Below are 25,824 nucleotides of genomic sequence, written 5' to 3' on the forward strand. Positions count from 1 at the left end.
AGATGAGGTGGTGGTAACCAGCAGCTCCCTTCTCCTTTCTCAAAGACGTGTATTCTAGGGAATCAGGTGTAAATCAAAAAGACCGAAACAAAAACCTCTGCAGATTTGGCAGAGTAAAATCACATGTCATGGCCTTGTTCACAACCAGGACTGATAAAAACGGCCATCGGTGTTAGAATATTTTGGCACAGGTAAAAAATCCTTAAGACTACAGCTAGACCTTGATTCTGTGTTCCGCATTTTTAGCATAATGATCTTCGATAAAAGTAAACGGAGAAAGAGGGTGTGGTGGCACGGAGCATACCACTATGAATGTGCTCATACATGGATCAGCAGGTGCGCATACATCCATATATATACATATACATATGTGTGTGTGTGTGTGTGTGTGTATACTTCAAATTCCACACTTAGAGGCTCAACTTCTTAAAGAATGTGTACAAGGTAGGCACTGGGAGGCTTGATGAGATTACAGCCGCCTAACGCAGAGACACGTACGCTCAAGCGCTGCCTACCACCACATTGGTAGCCGCGTAAAGGTTATCTTCCAGTTTTTGCCAGGAGGGATAAACAGCGCAAGAAACCAAACAGACGCACGGCATTCCGCCCCCTCTCTTCTGCGGTCCTGATTGGTCGTGTCATGTTTGTTGTCAGACCCATCTGGACGGCAGGTGTGGTGCCGCAACCAGCTGCATGTATTTGATTATTGACTAGTGACTATTTCCAAAGGGCACAGCAGGCTGCCGTCTGACCCTCGGTAATAACACGCAGCAGTCTGCCCTGTTTACACACGTAAGAGCTAAATAGAAAAGAAAACGGATTTTGAAATTTCTAAAACTACATTTTGACCAGAGGCTTTTAACAAAGGCTCCGTCTATACCATCAGTCAAATGGTGAGCTTGGCAAGCTTGTGCAGAGTCTATTAAAGGGGGAATAAGGTTCATGAATTTCAAGCTTGGAGGGCTCTAATTACCTCATGCTCAAACTTTAACTACAAAACTCAGATATACTGCTGCACTAAAACCATAGAAGATCCTCCACCTGATTTGTGCCAGTGCATCTAAAGCTCAGTGAGGCTGATCCCAGCGAGGTTTTTCAAATCAGTCCTAAGGGAATTCGTTCTGGCCCTGTCTCTAATGAGTACGTACGGATTACCTGGATGTTTTGGTAAAGCTACCCGGTAAATGAGTCAATCTGAAAATTTATTAGCCGCAGAGCATTACCGCAGTCAGTCACATAGCCCAAGAATCCTGGGGAAATTAAAGTCATTTTCAGCATCTATCAGCCAGGTACCAGGAATCCGTCTCAGGCCCCGGCCCGTAGTTGTAACGTTAGACTAATTGGCTAGTAGTTACAGCTGTCTCTTCAGTGCTTTTGTTCTTAGAGGTGTGACCTCTTCTTGAACCAATTTATGTACACCCAGAGAGGGGTCCTCTATTTATTCTAGTTCAGTGTAGGATTCGGATTCAAAAACAAAACAAGAACCAAGAAAGAAAGAGGTCTGTATCTATAAATTATGGTGCAAATAGCTCAAGCTGGGCTAACGCGAGGACAGCCGAAAAGTTGGAATTTAGTGGATCTGGGAGGCAGAGGACGATGCAGAAAACAAACACTGCTCTCCAACATTCAAAACATTCATATTTTTTCAAAGATGGCACCGAGGAGAAATGTGGATTTCCTTCTGCCTGGTACAACACTCTCTCTGTGGCTATTTATCTAGTTACAAACTTTTATAGATATGAAATATTTTAAGAAGTCCTTTAGAAATGGCCCGAGGTAATTTCAAACTTAACAGACCCTGTCCCACCAGAGCTCATTACAGTGAATTTTATAACAAAGTACCCTCTACTTAATTTTCAGAGCCTAGCCAAGCGTTCTAGAAATGCAGCTGCATTAAGTGCAATTAATGGTACCATAAAAGCAGTGGAGGGCTGTTTAACACCCAAGAACCAGCAGTAAACACTGGCTCCACGCTCTCCAACAGTCAGTGATGTGTCAAAGGACCTGGAGTGTGGGATTTCTGTAGCGGGGGCGGGGCGGGGCGGGGGTGGGGGGGAACGTCTCTCTCCTGCTAGAGAAAAATCTTCTGTCCTTCAACAATTCCACCCAGAGACTGTATGAAAGGATATAAAGTTATTCCCTCCAGTCATGCCACTAGCATCCCCACTCCCTTTGAGAAGGAAGCCAACACGGCAAGCTCATATTCCCATCAGTGAAGGAAAAGGACAAATTTAATTTCACCAAAAATGAGCCTAAGAGCCAGTGACTCATAATGCACAGAATGATTTGTGCATAACTAAGCTTACTGTCAGATGCCAGAAGAAGGAAAGAAGTAACCATTCAGAATACTCTGCTTATTCTTTTCAACAAACGGGGAAAAAAAAGAAAGATGAAAGGATGGGGGATGGGCAGGAACAATTATAATGATGTTTGCAAACCTCTTTAATGATGAAAAATTACTGCTTAGAATTTGAATACGAGAGCCACCCAGAAATGAGCAAAAATCTCACTGGTTAATACAATCATGATCATTAGAGCATTTGTCAATTAGTTAGTTAATTTGTTAAATACAATATGTAGTCAACCAGGTCTGGAAAGATGATTTTATGTACTTACCTTCCATAAGTAATTAAAACAATTCTATCATGAAAAAAAGTATTTGACTGTAACTGTCTTTTAGTAGTCTGCATTCAGGGTCTTATCCTTCTATTTCCATTCCAGGATGAAACTGGTTGTTTAACAATATAAGAAGTATATTAAAGGTGTATTTTTTAAAAATTTTATTTTATTATGTTATGTTAATTACCATACAATACATCATTAGTTTTTGATGTAGCGTTCCATGATTCATTGTTTGCGTATAATCCCTACCAACAATTAAAGTGCAGACAAATCTTAGTAATCACAATAGCATAGACATGGCCTCAATCAAGAAAGCCATGGACAATCCCCAAATTTCATAGTATTAAAAACATGCTTCTAGTCGCCTTCCTCAACAAAATTCTCTCAAAAGCTTTGACTTGAGGTTTGGTTTTTTCCAGTTTCTGACAGCCACTCTCAGACGGAAGTGCTAAGGAGCCGTGAGAGGGGCAGAGGAAGCACCCGGAGCTGGGCAGTGCGCAACTGAAAACTCAGGCCAGAAGGAACCGGAGTGGGCCAGGATCACCCTCCAACCGAAGGCACTTTAGTGACACCAAAATTGAATCCCTCCTCACCCCCCCCCAAAAAATACAGTTGACTGTTGAACAGCACAGGGGTTCGGGGTGCTGACCCCCGTACAGTTGCAAATATGCATGTAATTTCTGACTTCCCCCAAATTTAACTACCGACAGCCTACAGTTGACCAGAAGCCTTACTGATAACATAAAGAGTTGAATAACGAATTTTGTATGTTATATGGATTATACACCCTATTCTTACAATAAACGAAAGAATATTAAGAAAAGCATAAGGAGAAAAAACCCTTACAGTATTGCACTGTATTTATTGAAGAAAAAAAAAAAAATCTGTGTATAAGTGGACCTGCATAGTTCAAACCCATGTTGTTCAAGGGTCAACTGTAGTCCTGACTACTTCTTCCCCAAACAGAAAGCATGCATGTCTCTAAAGACAAATAAACTTCTCCAAAGTGATCTAAGATGAAGGTGATTGTGCAACTGAAGAAAGAGACATGAAGGGGAGCTGCAGACCTTTTCATGGCCCCTGGGCTCTCAGAATGCCCAGAAATGCTGGAGCTACCACATGAACGAAGGCATTTTCTGCAGTAGAATGCTGGTGCATTTCATAGAAAAGGTCTTTTAAAAAACAGGCAAGACTAGACACATTTTCAAAAAAGAACCATGTTGTTCTGGACAACTCACCTTGTTTTGGCATGAACTCAAATGGTTAAAAATAAGTCATTTGTACCATTCGTTTCAAGATGAGGGGTTCTTGTGCTAGTCCTCCCTTTAGAGGGTTTGCTAAATTATGCCATTATTTTTGTGAAAATTAACATTAGGAAGTCTTCTCAAAGTACACAGATTTAAATAAATGTACCCATCCACAGGCAGACATTTCTCAACTGACAAAAGCTGATGAGTGCCCCATCCCTCCCCCATGGCTGCTGGGCCAAGTCCCCTTGGGGATAAGTAGGCGAAGGCTACGCAGTGACATGAGCGTGGGCTCGAAAATCAGGCAGATCAAGATCATAATCATGATCTTGCTATTTACCAACTAGAGGATTTCAAGCAAGTTACTTGATCTTGCTGAGCCCTTTCTCCTAAGATGCTTGCTCTTAGAGCTGAGAAGAGAATTCAAGTATACAAAGTGCAGGGTGGTCAGGTGTTGATTTCTAATTCTCTCTGCTTCCACAGCAGAACAACTCTTGAGAAACAGGGACCTCTCCGGAGGCCAGGCTCCTCCAGGGCAGCATTGCAGTGCTCTTGCTTAGACTCTTCTCTTGGCCCGCCCAGACTCTCACCCTCAGCTAAACTTACACAGACCCTGTCAGGTAAGCCTCATCCAGAGGCCTCACTCAGCTTTCTGTCAATGGACAGTTGGAAAGCATCTTGTTCTGCTCTGAGCTCTTACACCATATTCTATACTGTTCTTCTAGCTTTCACTTTATACCTTGTTTATAGTTTTGTGTGTTTGTGCCCACATTCTAATTTGTGACAGGACTATCTTCATTTATAACCTACGGTGCCAATAAATATTTTTGAGTGGTCTTCTAAAAACATTTAAGAAATGTTTTGAGCTTTTTTTCCCTTACCTTTGGCTACAGTGTCTGAAATAACACAAGTAACTCTGGTTAGAAATTTGTCTGATTTAACAAACATACTTGTTTAGAAAGTGAATCATCTGAGGAGGTGAAAAAGACTATTAATAATTCACACAGCAGCATGCATTGATGTCCCCAGTTTGCTTTTCTCTTAATCCCTAGAGAAACTGAGATGCACCGAGAGCTGGAATTTTGATGATGTAAAAAAAACCAAAACAAAACAAAACAAAAAACAACAAAAACTAGAAAAGAAAATTTCTGAACAATGGAGCTCTTTGAGGGTAAGGAGCTTATCTTACCTCTTTTCCCCAAATGGTGGGCTTAGGGTGGCAGACACAGAATAACCTAAGGACATGTGGGTACTACAGGCCTGAGGAAACCTTACTAACAGGTAAAGGTGTCGTCAGCAATGCTGATAGAAAGGTATTCTAACCAGTTTCGATCTATTTCAAAATGTTGCCCAGCACCACGCTAGCGCCCCGAGGCGCAAGGAAAGCTGCTCCCAGGACCTATAAGGTATGAAAGGATAGTCAGTTTTATGGGGCACCTGGGTGGCTCAGTGGGTTAAGCATTTGCCTTCAGCTCAGGTCGTGATCCTGGGGTCCTGGGATCAAGCCCCACATTGGGCTCCCTGCTCAGCAGGGAGTCTGCTTGTCCCTCTCCCTCCGACTCTCCCCTCTGCTCGGGCGCACTCTCTCTCTCTCTCCCTCTCTCAAATAAATACATAAGATCTTAAAAAAAAAATGAGGATGGTCAGTTTTACTGCTGGGTTCCATTATGGGTACACAGGCTCTGTGGACTCAGCTAGGAAGCTAATCTCCATTTACACTGTTTTTTCCTGGGAGGAGTGCACTGGCATTATAAACTGAACACTGAACATTTATGATTATAAATCTTTCTAATAGGTCCTAATTTCCTTGAGGGCAAAGATCACAGATGAAATGCTCCTAACCCTGAATCAACATTTCTATGGACCCCATCATCTTTCTGTTAAGATGTGATGATGATAATGTTTAATTTCCAGCAACTGAGAAAGGCGAGTGAAGAATGAAATGAGATTGCAGGAAACGGTATCATTCAAGATATGTTTATTTAAGTACTTAGATGAGATGTGAAAAATAAGGGAGGGAACTCTGTGGTCTCAGCAGAGGGCAGCGTGTCGCTGGCACTGAACATTCATCCTTGGGCTGGTAACACCAGCTCCAGTGCCCCAGGCAGAGTAATAAAGGCTTAATTCGGCATCCTTCCACCTGGCTAACTCAGGTTTAGTGAACACAGGAGAAAGACGTCCACTTCAAGAATATCAATATACTTCCTTTCCTGAGCTATAAGTGCGCTCTAAAGTAAAAGATACATAGAAGCATCTCCTGACCTACTCTACCTTTTAGCTTTAAGTGGAATCGACTTTATTTTCCTGTCAACTACAATTTTCACTAAAGACTCCTGACTTCTTTATGGCGTAATAAAGTTTTGTCTAGGATTACAATAAAAAGCTTTCATAATACCCATGACCCGAACATTCTGGATTAATTTTTAAATTGCATCTGAAAATCAGTACAAATGGCAATTCAATGTTTATGCCCTTGAAACCAAATTCATCCCCTGGCCTCTCTTATGTGGTCCATAACTTTTAGGGCAAGTTTCATAAAAAAGCTAAGGTGAGAAGAGAGTTTTTGCATAGGCTCAAGTTTACATTTATTTCTGTTTGACGTCTTTTCTTCTAGAGCAAATCCATTATTACTCATGCTCCTCTGGGAAGATATCAATAGTCTGGAACATATCCCTTTGTCACATGCCCGCCATTAACATCTCCCTTAACTACCTGGCCCAGTGGGAAGGAGGGAGAGGAGAAGGCAGGGGAGAGCTTGCAGCAAATTCCCACCCATTCCTGTCTCTACTGACTCCCTTCCTTTACTCCTCTCAGCACCTCCCCTTGTCTTGCAAGCCGAGGAGAAGGAGGCAGGGTGACCTCGGACTCCACAGTGTCACACATGAGTAAATTAAACCTGTGCCTTCCATCTCTCCTTCTGGTCTTTCCTGATGGCATGAACCGTGCAATGGGCTGGCCCAGGGAAACAGAAGGGAGTTGCTTATTGACTTAGGAAAAGCATCTAATGAAACGATAAGCCACTAAAGCCTCTTAATTACACAGTGAGATAGAAGCTGACAAAGAGACCTGCCTTATTATTTGATTCAAATGTTAAGTTTCACCCTAGCATACAGCATTCAATGATAGGAGCAAGTAACAGAAGTTCAAAAATGTCATTCCCGAGGTTCATTTATTCAGTAAGTAACATACTGATCACCCACTATGTTCCAGGGACTCAGACAGTGTTAAAAACATGATTAGGGACAAAAAGAGACAAGGCCCCTGCTTTCATAGGGATTACAGTCTTCTGGATTAGGGCTGCAACAAATGGAACCCAACTAAAAGCTTAGCATTGGTTATACCACACCTGTTATCATATATTCTCAAAATGCCAAAATACGGATGAGGCAAGTTGTTTTTTTTTTTTCCCTAGGCAAAGAACTTTATTAACCTTGTTTCAAACTTTATTCCCAGGCTTCTTCAGCTTAATTAGCTGCAAAGAATGAATTGTGTATAAGCAAAAACTGAAAAGAGCTGCAGTGTCCAAGGGGCTTGGGCTTAAAAATCTTAGAGATCTAGATTTTATCAGATCCACGAACAAATTTCTTAAAAAGCAGTCATAATATAAAATAGCAGCTCCCAGTAACTTCTTCAAGTTTTATGTTCTTCAGAAGTTGACTCAATTCAGTTTGCTTCATTCTTGGAAGCTTCATCAAAACTCTCCACAAGATCTGGAACTTCATCATTATCATCCTCTCCGGTAGCAAGTGGTGCTTTTCCATCCACAGATTGTTTGGGCAGAGCTTCAGCCAGTCTTCTTAAACTAGTCAGACTGTCTGCACCAAGTTGGTTTAAGATACTGGGTAGCATTTCTGTCAGCTGCTCTGTCTCAGCATGGCCTGGAATGGTGAAAGTGTTCGCGGCCAGTGATGCCCGAACTTTGGGGTGGTTAAAGTGGATCACTGGTCCTTGGTTTGTGAACATATTCACTTCTTCAATACCAGAGATATTGTTTACCCCTAACTTCTTTAAGGAGAACTGAAGTTTTTTTATCATCTGCTGTAGCCATTCTGTGAACCACCTTCTTTCGGCGAGCAGTTCCTTTCCCACCAATGCGCACTTGTGCTTGCAGTTTGGCGAGTTTCTCCTGGTTCAGGAGAGTTTCTTTCATCTTGTTGGAGTGGAAATGGGACCGCGCGGGGGAATAGAGTTGGCACTCAGGGGTCTCGGGCGGACCAGCTGAGATTAGGTGCACACACGCAGGGAGGCAAGATCCGGATGAGGCAAGTTTTAAGTGGAAAAGGTAATGCACTGAGGATGGCAGTGCAGAAAAACGGAACAAATCTGGGTCCTGGCTGACCTCGTTGAGCCCCTGCTGTTCCTACCCACAGACTGCTCTTACCGTCAGACGATTAACCATGTTACTGCTTAACCAACTATAGGTCGCATACTCTTATGTGCAGCTAAATGTATTTTAACTGACACACTTAGTAAATTTTGTATTTAAACCACAGACAAGACTTGCATGGTCAATATCGAGGTGTACCCTGCAATGTTGGGACTTTTAAAATTCTTCATTGAATTTTCCAAGCTTGAGACATCCCTTGTCACGAATGCCTACACTAATTGATTGCAGCTTAACGGTGGAGGTTAGGGGGTGGGAGGAGAAAGAGGTGATAGTGATGTATAGAGAAAAGGCACACGGGGAGAAGACCAAACTGACAGGCATGGCATAGAGTAGAGGTGGTGGTGCTTAAATATTAACTACCTTTCTGGAAAGAGACATGAGAATCTCTACGGTTCAACCAGATTAGGGAAAAAGAGTGGTGGTGTAAGACGGGGCACAATGAGAAGAAAAGAAAGCACAAGTGCCCACAAAACAAACCCTAATTCATTTATCTAGTTTCAAATAAGCCCAAGTTTGACAAAGACCTAAAGCTGCTCAATCACGCCACATAACACATCCAAGGAATGTGTGCCTTCAATTACTGAGGGAGAGAGACCACCAGCAGCAAAGATGTTATTCTTGGAATTTCAATGCAAAGCAAATGTACAGATGTTGGCATAAAAGCCAAACTGTCTGAGATGGAAATGAAGACAGAGATTCAGGGCGAAGATTAGAGGAGATAAAGAATTAAACGTGCAGTAAAAGAGAACATTACATGCATGGCATCAAGCTTCGACAGCCAGAGCCTGGCGACACTCAGATGTTAGCAATGGTGACATGTGTAGGCTAAAAGAAATGGGCAAGGGCACAGAGTCAAACAAGTACTATATTAAAATCACTATCTCTGTGGGCAGGCTGTAAAAATCATATCATTCTCACTGCAAAAGAATTCATTAAACTGCACCCCAGCAGGATGTAAGGAACAACATGCAGCATATGAAGATATTGAACAGCAGGGGGCCATAAACTTTATAAAAATTATTAAAGCATGCAACAAAGCAAGATAATACAAGGAGGAAACAATGAAAATGTCAGCCCAATTTATAAAGTGCACGTGTTACCCCGTAAGTGCAAGCACTTCATGAAAAACACACATGCTTCTGACATTAAAATTTACGCTCTGCAAAACCACCCTTGAGATGTCCAGGCTGACCCACTGTAGGCCAGCAAAATCAAAGCCAGCAGATTGCCACGTGGAAAGGCTGGTCGAGACGAGCTTCACACCAGGTAACCTACTCAAATGCCATAATTATTTGCAGGTATGTGAGACACTGCTCCGGTTACAGATCCAAAGGTTAACTGAAAACAGGGCCGCACATATTCCACGTCCCGTGAAGTACAGGACACTTGAATCTCTAAGCTGGCAAGCACGAGCAGCCTTGCCTCTAATTCAGTTTCCCCCCATACTCCTGGGTGGTTCAATAATTATACTTGAACCTGGGTAACATACAGTTTAGGTCCCCTCCAAGCACAGAAGGCATCCATACGCCCTGTCTCCAAACTGTTTTCCTCCTCTGCTTCTCCCTGAGGATCTGAACTTAAAAATTTCTTTAGAGTTCCATGGACACTTAATCCCTGGAAGGCCATTTGAGAGATACTAAAACTCTCTGCTGAATATTTTAGCAAATATTAATTGACCAGATTTTTTTCCCTGCCACTGTCACCAGGAAATGAGGTAGAAGTGGGGAGAATGTTGGACGTGAGATCAGGGAAAAAAGGAAAAAAGAAAATCTTGTCTCCCAGGGCATCACGGTGGCACAAGGATTGAGGACAAGATGCTGATAAACCGGAAAAGGTAACTGAAATAAAAATAGAGCCCTGAAGACAGACTACGCCTAAGAGGACTTTAGTCTACTTCTACTGATTCTGAAGTGGTCAAGACAAAACTAATGATAGCTGCTTTAAATGAACCCTCCTCATCTCTCCAGAATCCTTTCCTAGCTTTTAAAGGCAAAACTGTGCTTCTCTGGACTCTTCCTCAGATCGGTAAGATGTAGGGCAACAGAAATAGAACCCAAGACAAAAAATCTACAGAAACCAGTGTAGCCATTAACACCTGCCAACCTGACAGGCTTGGAGTACAGGCACACACCATATTTTGTAATTCAACACATATCCACCCAATAAGCTTGTGATGAAGCAGCCATTCCCATCAACAGTCAAGATCCTTCCATCTCCCATCTCTGTCTCTCCCTTCCTTTCCACTTCCCTCTCTAATTTACAGGGGCCCTGGCCCACAGCATGGACAAATGGCCTACCTTTGTTTATTTTAATTTTTTTTTTCATAAGATCATGCCCAAATACCTTAAGTCTTGTATTTATGCACCTCTTAGATGATAGAGCCGAAAGTCAATCATTTTAGCCAATTCTTTTTAAAGATTCCTTCTAAGCTGAGACTTTCGATTCTAGGCTGGAATGAATTTTTATGGCCAAGTTATAAACACCTGTTACTCAGCAGGTGCCACTAAAATGTATAGTTTGGAGATTGCATGTGGTTTTTTTCTAGTTTCAAAAGTTGATCTACTTGAAGATAATTTGTTTTTAGAGCTGTCAAACTATAAAAGCCACTGCGTTCCTTTTCACTAGCTTATAAAGATTAATTGGAAGTAACACAAGCTTGCAATTTATAGGTCAAAGAAAATTTCGCCTGCTCTAGTAGAGTTTGGCAGAGGAAAACTACACACCCTTAGCTGAAAACTGAGATCAAAGCAATTGAGAAATAAAATATCTTGGGAGATTTGTGTATTTGTTTATTTTATTCTAAGACCAGAGGTGACAGTGACATAGCACCCTCACTGGAAGCAGCAAACACTTTTACATTAAGATCACAAACACAGAACAATCTTTGCTCTGCTCTAATTATTTATAGATTCCTTTCACAAGCCCCTTGAGCTAACAGTTTCAACATCATTCAGATAAATGATCTAACAAATCATACCTAGCAAAACTAGATCTGTGCAGTTAACCCATTACCATGCCCAAATGGTTTTTACAGAACTAATCCGGCAAGGTTTGGGTTTGAGGATTAAAAATTCAGGGAGCCTTAAGAAAATGGTCCTGTTTCTTTCACCAAAACAATGTATTTAGGACCTCTCATGTTTTATCTTTTAACCTATATATAACACTCAAGCAGCAGTGGGTAGTCCTAATAATTGGTAAATTAACAAACTATCAAATGCTTACCTTCACAAAATGAAAGCAAAAATACTATTCCTACCTAATAATAAAGAAGCTAAACAAGTCGAATACATTAAAAAACACCAAAACACTATTCTGATATAAATTCTTTATATTGTTTGGCTGGCCATACATCGAATAACTAGATGCTTTCTCACGTAGGAAATGAAGACCACAGGTCATACCAATACAAAAAAAATTAAGTAAAACTGCCAAGCCCTCCCACCCCCCAAAACTCAAACTTTCTACCACTTGGTGGAAAGTAAATAATTAAGCTTTTTGTTTCTGGCTCACAAGGCATTAGGACTTCAAAGTTTGCAATCTGATATCCTGGATCAACATCTCTTATCCTTACTTCATTGGACTATCCCAAGGTATTATGATCCTATGTTATAATTTTAGCTGTCATATGTTAATTTCAAATTCTGAAGTACACACACATACGCATGTTAGATTTTCTTAAAACATGGATTCAGGGACAAACTCATAGGAAGTACTGAAATATTAGTTTGATGGGAATTCTGTCTTTTAGGAAATTCTAAACACAAACACCACTTGATTTTTTTTTTTTTCCTCTGAATTAGACCAAAACCTTCCTGCTGATTATTTATGTCATTTGACAGGACTAAAATCAGCCCGTCTCCAAATTTTGCAGCCATCCATGCTTTTTCTAATAAGAACTAATTTTACAAGGTCCTTTCTGGCCAAGAAACTTTCAACCACTATAAACTAGTCAGACACAATACAAGATGATTAGACCAGAGTATATAGACTATGTAGCATAAACTGCCAGTTAAACATTATAGCGTGCTTCATTTTAATCATGTAGCTTTCATCTTTTTTGAACACCCTTTTAGCATCTCTTGAAAAAAAAGAGGCTTTGAAAAAGCTGAGCTACTGCTAAACACTATAAGCTGATCCTGCTATACTGTGCTTTGCCCCAGTGCCTCTCCACCCCCATGAAAACAAAAAAAATATCGCCTTCGATACTTTAAGGTCTAACAGTTGTGGTCTTAAATGAGACAACACACCGTCTTCAGTTGAAAGGTCAATATGAATCCAGGTTCAAATGCAATCATGTACCATATTCAGATCTATCGTTATGATGATAAAGAAGTTAGTATAATAATAATAAATGATAGACTAGCAGAAAACTTTATGGCATGTATTATTACGTGTTTAATTACACAGATAATTTATTTTAGGCCAAACACAATACAATTAAGATAAAATTTTACATTACTGATGCCACAAAATATCAGTAAGCAAAATAATTTGGGGACTTCCTTGAAGATGCCTACAATAATATAGTTTATATTGTGTCTTAAAAGAAATGAGAAAGGTATATGAGCTTTAGAATATACGATTTCTCAGAAGGCCTAATGTTAACCCTAAATTTGCCTATTTCATAACCATGCTGTTTGAGAAGAATTTTAACAGGTGTCTTCTGTGACTGTATGTGAATTGGAGACTTTTCAATTCCTTTATAGAAAACAAATTTGAATTTTAAAAAATCTTTTAAAATTAATTTTATTTGGCTTATGATGCACAGTATTCCTCAGAATCATAAAATATTAAAGCATATATAAATACAGAATAGTATTGAAGCTTATAATGGAAGACTCAATTGATGATTTTACTAACACAGAGGAAAAACAGAAGTTCAGAGAAGCTAAGAGATTTGCCAGGAATCAAATTGCTAGCTAGCAACTAGATTCCAAGTCTTTTGACTTTCAGGCCAATGTGCCTTCTGTTCCTTCCTTGAGAAAAAAAAAGATTTGAAAGAAAAATATGGCATATTTGAGTGTAAGCTATAATAGGCAGTATACCAAAATATGCTTAAAAGAGTTGGTAACACCATAAAGATGTTCCCTGGTATCGATAAAGATACTTCAGGACTGGAAATCACTGGGATCTTGGCAAAGACATAAAAGGAACTCTCCACCAACCTCCCAAGCCATGAATATTTAACTGTGTATACAAAACCCAAATTCATCAAAATTCTTAAAAAGAAAGCAAAGAGAAGACAGGTCTTAGGGGAAAAAATGGTTTTTAGAATAACTACTCAGAAGGGATATTTACAACTAAGAAGCAAATACACTTAACAGATGTGATTCAAGTTTTATGTTGAAGCTACACTAAAAGTTATAAAGTTTGCTTTTTATAGGGTGTGTTCTTTAACACTGTACTAGAAGTTCTAACCAGTGCAATAAGGCAAGAAAAAGACATTAAAGCCATTGAAGTTAGAGAGGAATAATTAAAACTGTATTTATTCATAGATGACATGATCCTATATGTAAAATATCCTAAAGAATCTGTAAAATAATTTTAGAGGGCACCTGGGTGGCTCAGTCATTAAGTGTCTGCCTTCGGCTCAGGTCATGGTCCCAGGGTCCTGGGATCGAGCCCCGCATCAGGCTCCCTGCTCAGCAGGAAGCCTGCTTCTCCCTATCCCTCTGCCTCTTCTGCTTGTGCTCTCTCTCCCTCCCTCTCAAATAAATAAAATCCTAAAAAAAAATTTTAGAAATAATACACAAGTTAAGCAAGGTTTCAGGATAAAAGATCAATGTATAAAAATCAATGATATATTTTGATATATTAACATTTTAAATTATGAAAACAATTCCATTCCCAGTAGTCATCAAAAAGAATGAAATGCTTTGTAATAAATTTAGAAAAAGAAGTAAAATGCCTGTGTGTACTCTGAGAACTATAAAACACTGCTTATAGATGTTAAAGAAGACTTAAATAAATGGAGTTATATGCTATGTGCATGGGCTGGGGTATTCAATATTGTTAGGACAGCAATTATGCTCAAATTGATCTCAATGGAACTGAAAAATACAGAAGGCTTTTTCATAGAAACTAACAATGAGATCTTAAAATTTATATGAAAATTCAAATGAGCTAGAGTTGCCAAAGTAATTAAAAAAAAAATTGTAGGACTAATACCACTTGACATCAAAACTTAAAGTTATAGAAATCAAGGCAATGTGGTATTGGCATAAGGATAGACACATTGATCAATGGGACAGGAGAGAGTCCAGAAAGAACCCTTACGTATGTGGTCAATTGATTTTCAACAAAAATGTCAAGACAATTCGAGAGGGAAAATACAGTCTTTTCAACAAAAGTTTCTGGAACAATTGGATATGCACATGCCTAAATAAACTTAGACACCCTCAGACTATGCACAAAAATTAACTCAAAATGGATCATAGATCTAAATTTAAGAGCAAAACTATAAAATTCTAGAAAACAAAAGAGAAAGTCTTTTTCACTTCAGGTTAAACGGTAAAGATTTCTCAAATGTGACACTCAAAGTATAATCTACTAAAATATGATAAAATGGACCTCATCAATATTAACAAATCTTTGTCTTGTCAAAAAGACACCATTAAGAATATGGAAAGAGAAACCACAGACTGAAATCCTTGCAAATATTTGCAAATCATGAATCTGATAAAGAGCTTATGTCCTAAACATATTTAGACCTTTGATAATTCAGTAAAACAACCCAGTAAAAAACAGGCAAAATATTTAATAAGATTTCAAAGAAGACATAAGAATGGCTAATAAGTACATGAAAGGGTCTCAACATGATCAGTCATTAAGGAAATAGTGGTAGCAGAATTCTAAGATAGCTATCAAAATTCTTGCTCCCTGGTATATATGTGCTGTACGTCCCGACCTTTGAGCCTGGGCAATACTTGTGAATATGATGGAGTTCCACTCCCATGATCAGGGTGAATAATACAGTAAAGGTGAAGGGATTTTGTAGATGTAACGAGGGTCCCCAATCAGTTGACTGTGAGTTAATTAAGAGGGAAATCATTCTGGGTGAGCTAAATATAATCAGGTAAACCCTTCCAAAGAGGGTCCAGTCTTCTCTGAAAGAGAGATTCAAAGTGAGAGAAATTCTTCTGCTGGCCTTGAAAAGCAAATAACCATGTTGCAAACTGCTCCTGGAGTGGGCCACATGGCAAGGACCACTTTAGAGCGGACCCTAGAAGTTTAGAGTGGTTCCCAGCTGGTAGCCAGCAAGAAAAGGGGGACTTCAGTCCTACAGCTTCAAGGAACTAAATTCAACCATCAAGCTTGGAAGAGGATGTCAAGCCTCACATGAGATCATGGTCCCAGCTAAGACTTTGATTTCAGCCAGTGAGACTCAACAGTGGGCTCAGTTAACCTGTATTCAGACTCCTGACCCACAGATACTGTGGATTAAAATGTATGTTTTTTAAGTTGCTAAGTGTGTGATAATCTGTTCCACAGAAACAGGAAACTAAAACAGGAATATGAATTAAAATCACGCTGAGATGCCACTACACAATCAGAAAACAAAACAAAACAAAACCTGGAACTGGTTGTAATAAAAATAAAACTGGAACTGTCCTTGGTTGCTGGTGAGAATGTAAAATAGTCCAATCCAATTACTTTGGAAAACAATTTTTGCATCTTCTTTAAAAATCAACATGCATTTACCATAACACACAGAAATTCTACCACTGTGTATCTATTGGAAAGAAGTGAGAATGTAATTCCTCATGAAGACTCGTCCATCAATGTTCATAGCAGCATTATTCAAAACAGCAAAAATTGGAAACAACCCACATGTCTATCAACTGGTGAATAAATAAATAATACATGCTATATCCATGCAATGAACTTCTCCTCAGCAATAAAAAAGAACTAACTACACATACAATTTGAAATACTCAAGAACATTATACTAAAGTAAAAGACGAGGCACAAAAGATTACATCTTGTATGATTACACTTACATGAAATCTTTAGAAAAGGTAGAAATATAGAGAAACAAAAAGTGGTTTGGTGTTTGCCTGGGTCTGGGGGTGGGAGCACGATTGACTACTGTTAAGTGGGCATGAGTTTCAGGATGATGGAAAAAGTCTTACAACTGAATTGTTGTGATGGTCACAGACCTTTAAGTTTACTAAAAATTATCCAGCTTACAGTGGGTGAATGGTATCATGTGTAAAATATACTTCAACAAGCTCTTAAAAGTTAAAAAAAAAAAAGGCTTTTTCATATCAATACCATTATGAGTAAAAGAGTCAAACAGTGGGGTATTTGTACTATAATGAGACAAAGTGCACTCGCCATACCTACTTTCCAAAAATTCCCAGATATTCAGATGTCAAATATTAACTCAATGATAAGTCAACTTTTCAACTCTTCCTTATTCACACTCAACATTAAAAATTGATCTTATAATCTACCTGGTTAGATTATAAAAATTTTTCCCCCATTTACATCATACTTCTGATTCAAAATTTTCAGGAGAGAATTTTGACATGTGCTCTACCTAAAGAAGGAAGATAATAACAACAGTCAAATTAGGCTGCATCTCCGTCAAAACTCCTTTACCTAGAACTTTTCTGATTCATTTTGAATTGCTTCAGTAAATTGGACTTAAAGTCATGCAGTGTTCATAAATTGGTATTAATTAGAAGAGATGCAGATTTAAAGTTTTATGTTCTATCCAGAGTAATATAGTAGTATGGGTTTCTGAAATCTTGACAGATTTTCTTCTTTTAGGCAAATGAAAATCCTTTGACCTTCTAACAAAAGGAAACGACAAAATCAGAACTGTTGCCAAGAAACTGACCCAAAACATTACTCAGGAAGCAAGTCAAAAGAGAAAATAAAAGCAGTAGATTACAATGGCAGTTGTTGAACGGGGATATTTTCAATTGAAGTCACTTTTTTTTTTTTATTTTATTTTTATTTATTTGAGAGAGAGAATGAGATAGAGAGAGCATGAGAGGGGGCAGGGTCAGAGGGCGAAGCAGACCCCCCCCGCTGAGCAGGGAGCCCGATGCGGGACTCGATCCCGGGACTCCAGGATCATGACCTGAGCCGAAGGCAGTCGCTTAACCAACTGAGCCACCCAGGCGCCCTGAAGTCACTTTTAATGAGTATGTTACTATATATATTTCCAATCAACATCTTAACTATTTGGAGGCTTTACTTAAAAATGAGATAAAACTGAATCCATTCAGCAAGATACACTCTGTCAAGGATTTTTCAATACTCAATGTAATGGACTCCCAGGAAAAAAACCTGGGTTTGAGTCTTGGCTCTGCTGCTTAAACTCGGGACAGTCTTGGGTAAGTCACAATACTGCTCTTAGCCTCAGGTCCCATATTTGTAAAATAAAATCAGTGTTAATACTTGACCTACCTACTTCACAGACTTTACATAAGGACTAAATAAAACAACATAGGTCAAAATGTTTTGTAAATTCAAGTAGTATACAACTATTTAGAAAGGGCAAAAGAAAAGTAGGAAAATGTTAACTATCTCTTTGCTAATTCCAGGGCAAATGTACAATTTCCTGTCATCGTTTCCTTATATGAAAGCTACAGTTCCTACTTTAGTGAGACCATTTCAAAAGAAAAGCTACATGACCAGTCTCAGCGTCATGGAATGCACACCAATGATCCGTTCAGTCTCCAAGCAGGACTACAAAGGATCTGGGAGGGGCGTGACACTAAGGCTCCAGGGGACAGCCCAAAGGTGTATTTCACTCCTTTGTGTCTTATCTGCTTAATAATTGCAGGAGATAGCATTCTTCTTCTTTCCTTTGTTACCTTTACAGAGAAAGTGTCCAGAGGGTAGAGAGAGCAACCAAATGCCAATGAATATATTGCTACAAACTTGGAGGTCATTAGTGAGAGAAGATTTGTTGCTGAGAAAGAAGCTACATAGTTCAGTAGGCAGTTAGACCAAACCCGTGTTTGCTTGGCACCTGGGTCCTAGTGAAACAATTCGACTGGCTTGTAAATAGGCACAGTGCCATCCAGCCATATGGGTGCACATGGATGCTGCCAAGTGACCATGTAGGAGAATCAGAAGCGTTTGTTGAGGGCAGCAGTCCCAGTGTGGGACATCCAAACAGCTGTCTACCCTGAGATTCAGACGCCTGTGGTTAAGGGGACGTGACATGGTTAATCTAGGTTGGATTAAGTTTAAAACATAAAAATCAGCCTCCTTGGCCCCAAATGGTCAGTTGGGTACACGGGTGAATCATCTAACATACACTCTCCTGAGTTTGCCTTTCTTCCCTTAAAAATCATGATGTATTTCTATTTAATGGCTTTCCAAGGTGTCTAACTACATTCCATGATACTGATCAAATATTTGAAAAGAAAAATAGTCTTCATAAATCCCAGTAACCTACATTCTTAATCTGAATTTTTGAGAAATATGGCCATATTTATCTTTGTAAAGATAAGTATCATTACGGAGAGATGCTGGTAAACTTAGTCAGGAGGTCAAGCCAAGCAGCTGAACCATGCTAAGAAATTTAGTTAGAAAAAGAAAGAAAATCAGTTTGGGCATTTTCCCACTACAATAGTTTTCTGTGAGTTTCAAGTTGGGAGCATCTAGCTTTAATTACTTAAAACTGGGAGGATGGGGTTGTTTCTTGAAAGATTTCTGCAGACCCATCAAAGATTTCATTTACATACTCAGTGCACCAAACATAGGCTAAAATATTTTCAGGGACTAGAGCTGCAAAGATTGGAGAAGTGGTAGGATTTTTTTTCCCCTAGGTCTCTAAAAGCATCGTTGGGAAGAGCGTTTCTTTTTGAGGCAGTGGTATCACCACAGGGCAGAGAACAGACATAAATATATTGCAAAGCTAGAGGACCGCTTACAGTGCCCATGCGTGCACGTATCTAGATAGGATGGCTTATTCCAGATAGTATCCCTGTACCTTCCACAAAGATAGTTTATTCATCCAAAATGCAAATGAGATCAACTGTGAAAAATGCCTCTGAAGAGTCAAAAGAGATACCACAAAGTCCAATGACTTTATTCACAGGGGAGGCTTTTTGTCCTCTATTAATTTTTTTTCAGGCTTAGTTTAATATGTAATTCCAACAAACTTAGGTGTCCAAGCTAAAAGCATATCTGAAGCAGCAAATTAAAAGGGAGATCCAGAAATGCTAATGGCAGAGAAGAGTTATGGCTGACACGAAGGGGGAATAGGGGGGAGAAGTGGGGGGATAAACAACAGGGAAAAAAAAAAACCCTCAAAATGCACTATAATCTGGGCCAATTTGGTATACAGTCAAAGCAGTTCTCATCGTCCAATGGTCCCTGAGGACATCACACCATATTATTTTCATGGTAATGAAATGCATACATAATGATGCTCCTAAGTCATGAAGAAAAGGCTCAATTATCTTCCACACAAAAAAGTCTTTCCAGAATGATTTAAATAAAAAAGAAAAAGTTTGGTGATTAAAGAACAGGCCCTCATTTATCCAAAATCATTTCCTTTAAGTTCCAGATAGCTGAAGTTTTCTTGTACATGTACTATATTCATATATGTAAATTATGAACAACTTTATAGCCTTAAAAATGCCTGGATACTGATGAGATCTTACCCTGGTAAGATGATTCCCGATTTAGAAGCTTGAATTTCAAGAATTACATGCAGCATATAAAACGTTATTATAAATTGCAACTCACTGCTATCCTTAGTACTGTACCAGTTTGAGGAATGTTTTATCTCCTTCACACTAAATCATCTAAATGTAAATAGTTTAGACTTTGGCAACTTTTGTTTCCTCTCCTCCACCTCAAGCTTTAAAATGTATGCCTTCATTAGAATGCTTTCTTCCTTCACACCAGCAAATAATTAATTATTCTTCATAAATAAGTAAAATTTCTCTTTACAGCTAGGTCATTCATTGCTCAATAGAAATATAAATTGCAAGCTTCTCTCTTTGTCCTCACAAACAAATAAATCCAAGAAAAACAGACTCTTTGAATAACCTTTTCCATAAAATTCTACTCCCTGACCCTTCAAAGTGAACGTTAAGTGACTATCAATTTATTTGTCTGCTTCAGAGAAGGCCTATAGAATGAGATGTCTAATAACTAAAAGTGCATCTATGAAGACAGAAAAGTAGTTCATAGTCTTATTTTATACTTTCAGATATTTAACATACAGTGAATAGAATTATCCTTCCAAGTAATTAAATCACAAATTGAAGGAATTTTGAACCTAAATATAGTGTGCTGAACGATAATTAGGTCATTAAAATAGCCACCACTGGGTGCATATTATATGCCTATCATTATGCCTGTTGCTTGACATTATCTTCATTTAATCCTCACAACAGCTCTGTAAAAATGACTTGCCCAGGGTCACACAGGAGGCATACTAAAATGAATCTGACGATCATTAATTCAGAGAACACAAATGTTTTTAAGAACCAGCAAATTTAAAGGAGTGGGAGCAGAGTTGGCATATCCATGCCATGAGTTTGTATTTATTCAATTAAACATTTACATTGCCTAATACGTTCCAAAGTAGCTACGAGGAGCGAGAAAAGATTGCTCACTGTCATCTAACAGTAACACAAACTAATGTAAAGCTTACTGTGTTCCAGTCATCCTTTTAAGTGTTTCTCTCTCTCACTCACACACACAAATACATACAAACACACACACGCTTGCACACATTGCCTCATACTAATCTTCAAAACAAGCTTAGGCAGAAGGGTTTACTAGTATTATTCCCTTTTTAGAACTATCCAATGGCTTCCCAGAATACTTAGATTAGACCCCATCTCCCACCACGTCCTAGAAGGTCTGCATGACCGTGCCCTTGCCTGCCTGAAACTCCCGTCCCACTTCCTACACCCAAGCTCCACTGGTTTTCTGTTTTCAAAAGTCTGTTCCTGTAAGATGCCAAGTTAGTTCCCACCTGAGTTTTGTTTGTTGCTTCCTCGGGACCGTTTTGTCTACAGACTTGATGTGGCTGGCTGCTTCCGGTCACCCAGGTCTCAACCCAAATATCAACCTCGGGAGGCCTTCCTTGCACACCCCTTCAAAAGTGGCATACCTGCCCTACCAGGTTACCTCTATCACATCATCCTGCTTCATTTCTTCCTGGTACTTACCACTATCCTAAGTCGTGCTGTTAGTGTATTTGCTTGTTGACTGCCTTCTCCCTTTACCCCACTCCAGAATAAACAAGTGAACAAGTCCTGTCACAGAGCACATGCTCAGCAGTATCTGTGGCATGTGTCCAGTTCTTAAGGCAAATGGCAAACATCATGCGTGAGTTACCAGCTTAGGGAGTTCTGAAGGCACCCTTTGAGAGATAAGGAGTATTTAAATAGACAACAATAAAATCAGTGCCAAAAAGACAGTGGAAAAAATCCTTACATGTTTGGGAACTAAATAACATATTACTAAAAGAAAAAATCTGAGTTAATAATCAGAAAAGATATTTTTAAAGCTTTTGAGTGGAATAATGTTGAAAACACTCATGTCAAAATTTGAGGGACACAGCTAAAGCAGTACTTCGAGGGAAACATATACCTTTAAATGCAGATTGCAGGAAGCTCAAAAGGTAAAAATAAGAATAGGAAACCCAAAGCAACAAAGGAGGAGGAAAGTAAAGTTACCTTTATTTTAGAAGCATAAATGAATAAAGAATAGAACAGGGAAGACTAATAAATGAAAATGTATTTTTAAATACATTTTAAAATACATGTATTTTAAAGAATAAGATGGACAAACAACAAGAATGTGCAGGAACGTATACATAACCTCTTTAAGAAAATGTAGAAATAAAGAGAAAAGATACATATTACCCAAAATATGCCCAGCAATAGTGACAGTCATACAAGAAGATTTAAAAATGAGAAGAACCTTGCCCAGTTTTTCCTCAAACTTTTCTCATCATGATGTGACAGTTCAACATCACCATGAAAAATCAGGGTATTTCTTTCCATGAAATTTAAAGTTAACTTTTTATGTCCCATCGAACTTTTCTAAGTAAATGTTTCATGATGACTAAACTATATAAAATAATATCTACCATGATCTTTTGAAATCATGGTAGATATTTTGAAAGCACAAAATAACCATGAACAAACTAGAAACCTACTAAAATCCCAGAGATGGTTTTATCCAGTGGTTAGAGACACAAGACCAAAATAACGCAGAAAAAAAGAAAACCAAGTACTAGTGAAGTCATAATTACACCAACAAAACACTGGGTGGTCTCCTTTTGAAATGCACCAATTATTTTGCCTTTCTCTCCCACTATTCCTCTTTAGGCATGCTCCAGTCCAGCTGACGTTGGTAACTTGCTGTCTCCTTAATACACATGGTGTTTTGATGCTTCCATTTCTTTATCCCACCTGGTTTTTTCTGCCTCTGTTACCACCCACCTCATCTCTACTTGTTTAAATTTTACCCTATCAAAACACTTCTCCTTTCCTCCTTAGAAATGACGTGTCTCGGGGCGCCTGGGTGGCTCAGTCTTTGGGCGTCTGCCTTCGGCTCAGGTCATGATCCCAGGGTCCTGGGATTGAGTCCCACATCGGGCTCCCTCCTCGGGGGGAAGCCTGCTTCTCCCTCTCCCACTCCCCCCTGCTTGTGTTCCTGCTCTCGCTGTCTCTCTCTGTGTCAAATAAATAAAACATCTTTAAAAAAAAAAAAAAAGAAAGAAATGACGTGTCTCGTTCGTGGACTCAGCCTGCTTGTGCCTCTGTTGTGGCATTTATGATATGATAGCGTATCTTTCCTTGCATGATTGTTTTCTGCATACTATATACCTTCAGCAGAGGAACCGGCCACTGCATGTGTCCCTTTGTTTTCTCCACAGCGTCTAACCCAACATCAGGCTTTGTATCAAGCCAGGAGTTTAAGTAACATAACCTCTGAGCCTCATATATAATGGGGGCAGGTGCTAAAAACAATCGCAACTCCTGGTGTTATTTTGAGAATTAAATGACATCATGTACGTACAACTCTTTACACAGCATCTAGTGTTATAGTAAGCTCTCAATATGACATGGATTCAAGAAATGATGAATGAAATAATATCCTAACCTTGGATAAGGAAAGGTACAGAAGCCTTTCAAATATTTTGATAATTAAATATGCAAAAATTGGCCATTAAACAAGCTATATCCATATTAACATTTTGTCAAATTGCAACAATCCTAAAGTGCCATCAATTTTTAAATATGTCATCAATTTACTTTCTACTCTCCTGGAAAAAAAAAAAAGAAAAACCATCATACTAAATATATACATCAATTACAAGACTCGTTTTCAATTTCAGAGACATTTCAAATCACGGAAATGCAGCAATTTTCATGTCGAGTCCCTCCCTTGTTCTATAACACTCATCAGTCCTTTGCACATGCATCCCATCATTCTGGGGAGAACAGGCAGCATCCACTACCACCTTGACATACACACCCACAACTCCCATTTCTTTACAGGCTCAGCTCCTCTGTAAAGCTCTGGGCCCTGCCATCTGTCCTCAACGACTGGACTGAAAAGGAACTCTCCATGGTGGTACCAGAGAACATGCTTTCCATTATCCACTGAGCAACCCTCCTCTTCCTTGTCTTCTTCAGTTCTGTGGCTTTGGAAAGTTTTGAACACTCCTTTCTATATTACGCTGTTACTGTGTCGTTACTTATGTTAACAGCTTAAATTTTCATATAGTGTTTTAGAATTTTTTTTTTTTTTAAAGATTTTATTTATTTATTTGACAGAGAGAGAGATAGCGAGACCAGGAACACAAGCAGGGAGAGTGGGAGAGGAAGAAGCAGGCTTCCTGCCGAGCAGGGAGCCCAATGTGGGACTCGATCCCAGAACCCTGGGATCATGACCTGAGCCGAAGGCAGATGCTTAACGACTGAGCCACCCAGGCGCCCGTGTTTTAGAATTTGTAAAATGTTTTCACATATAATAATCCACTTAATTTTTACACACACACACAAACCCTCATGAGGTAAAAACAGGCATATATTTATTCCCATTTCTCAATGAAAAGATGGAAACAAAGAAAAGATTTCCTGATTTGCCAAATTGGATAGAGTTAAGGTATAAAGACACCCAGGTATCTGAGTCCACATACAGTACTTTCTGTTTTCAAGTTCAGGTCCACCCCTGAACTTGACACCTCAGACCCTCTCCCCTATTCTCTTCTGCATTTATGGTTTCCTTTGCTGACTTCTACTTCCCTCCTGAGCCCTCATTGTTATGCTCATAACATTTTGCCTCCCTGCCTTTTCCCCTTGCAGTCTTCATAGTTTCCAGCTTCAAACAGAACCTCTACATAGAAAAGCCCTGATCTCTAGCTGGCATGACAGTCCCTCAATTCCCACTCTATCTGGAGATTGCCATTCGTGCATCCTGTCATCACATTAAATTAATGAAATGTACTCATTCATCAAAACAAAAGCAAATTCTAGAAAAACAAAGACCATCTTATTTTCTAACCACAGTAAAAAAACAGAACAGAAGGCCTCATTCTGTTCTTGAATGTCCTGAATATCTAAGGAAACTCCTCTCTCTTCTTGATCAAAGACTTAATGGACACCAATAAAACTACCTTGTGTGGTGGGAGTCTGTAATAAAAAAATAACTTTAAAATATTTGAAAAGGGTAATCTTTTGCCATCAAATTAGTTCCTCATACCCTTTTAGCTGATCTGATGTACACACCTTACCTAGCCACTCTCCAAATACCAATATATAGTCAAAGGAGACAGACAAAATATATTTCTTTAAAGATTTATTTATTTATTTGAGAGAGAGAGACAGAGAGACAGAGAGAGAGCATGAGCAGGGGGAGTTGCTGAAGGATATATAGAGAAAATCCACAACCAGACTCCCCACTGAGTGTAGAGTCCAACGAGGGGGCTCGATCCCAGGACCCTGAGATCATGACCTGAGCTGAAACCAAGAGTCGGCAGCTTAACCACCTGAGACTCCCAGGTGCCCCAGCAGGCAAAATATTTAATCACAGATGTTGACTGCACACACTAGGTCTGGCCATTCAGAGAGTACCACGTAAATACCATCCCTTTCTAAGCAAACATAACCAACTCAATACCAGGCCCCAAAGACATTGAACTTCAGAACTAAGCAAACAATAACAGTGTGAAGGGTTACAACCATGGCTCTGAGAATCATGGAAACTTGACATTTTACAATTTTTTCAAGACTTCTGTGACAGGCATCTGTATTGTTCAAAACCATTATTCCAAATATGATGGTAGCTAACACACACACACACACACAAATACTCAGAACTTCTCAAAACTCTGGCAAGCATCAAGGAAGGATACCTACAAAAGCCACATACACTACCACATGAAACTTATAATTGGCATTATTTAGCTGTAGTTCAACACTGTGTTGCAGCTATAATTAAATTACTAGCACAAGTAAGGAAATAAGAAACTCTATCATTTCATTAAGGTCTCCATCTCTATGAAATCTTATAGCCTAAGACAAATTCTTAATGACAATACAATCCCTGTAGATAATCAGAAGA

General features: G+C 39.2%; 2 protein-coding genes and 1 pseudogene across 8 annotated transcripts in view; 1 reads left to right on the forward strand and 2 right to left on the reverse strand.

Annotated features, from left to right (window-relative positions):
* SPTSSA (serine palmitoyltransferase small subunit A) overlaps nucleotides 1-24,185 on the forward strand; it is a 975,882-nt gene extending 951,697 nt beyond the window's left edge. For both annotated transcript variants that reach the window (XR_014148522.1, XR_014148526.1), the window contains exon 3: nucleotides 24,036-24,185. The gene's annotated coding sequence lies outside the window, so the exon portion shown is untranslated. The remainder of the gene's footprint in view (nucleotides 1-24,035) is intronic.
* NPAS3 (neuronal PAS domain protein 3) overlaps nucleotides 1-25,824 on the reverse strand; it is an 813,063-nt gene that overhangs the window by 440,314 nt on the left and 346,925 nt on the right. The gene's annotated exons all lie outside the window — the stretch shown is intronic.
* LOC102733267 (transcription factor BTF3 pseudogene) lies at nucleotides 7,251-8,074 on the reverse strand (annotated as a pseudogene).

The sequence above is a fragment of the Leptonychotes weddellii genome, chromosome 9, assembly GCF_054177405.1.
Source record: "Leptonychotes weddellii isolate Sample4059 chromosome 9, ASM5417740v2, whole genome shotgun sequence".
Lineage (NCBI taxonomy): Eukaryota > Metazoa > Chordata > Mammalia > Carnivora > Phocidae > Leptonychotes > Leptonychotes weddellii.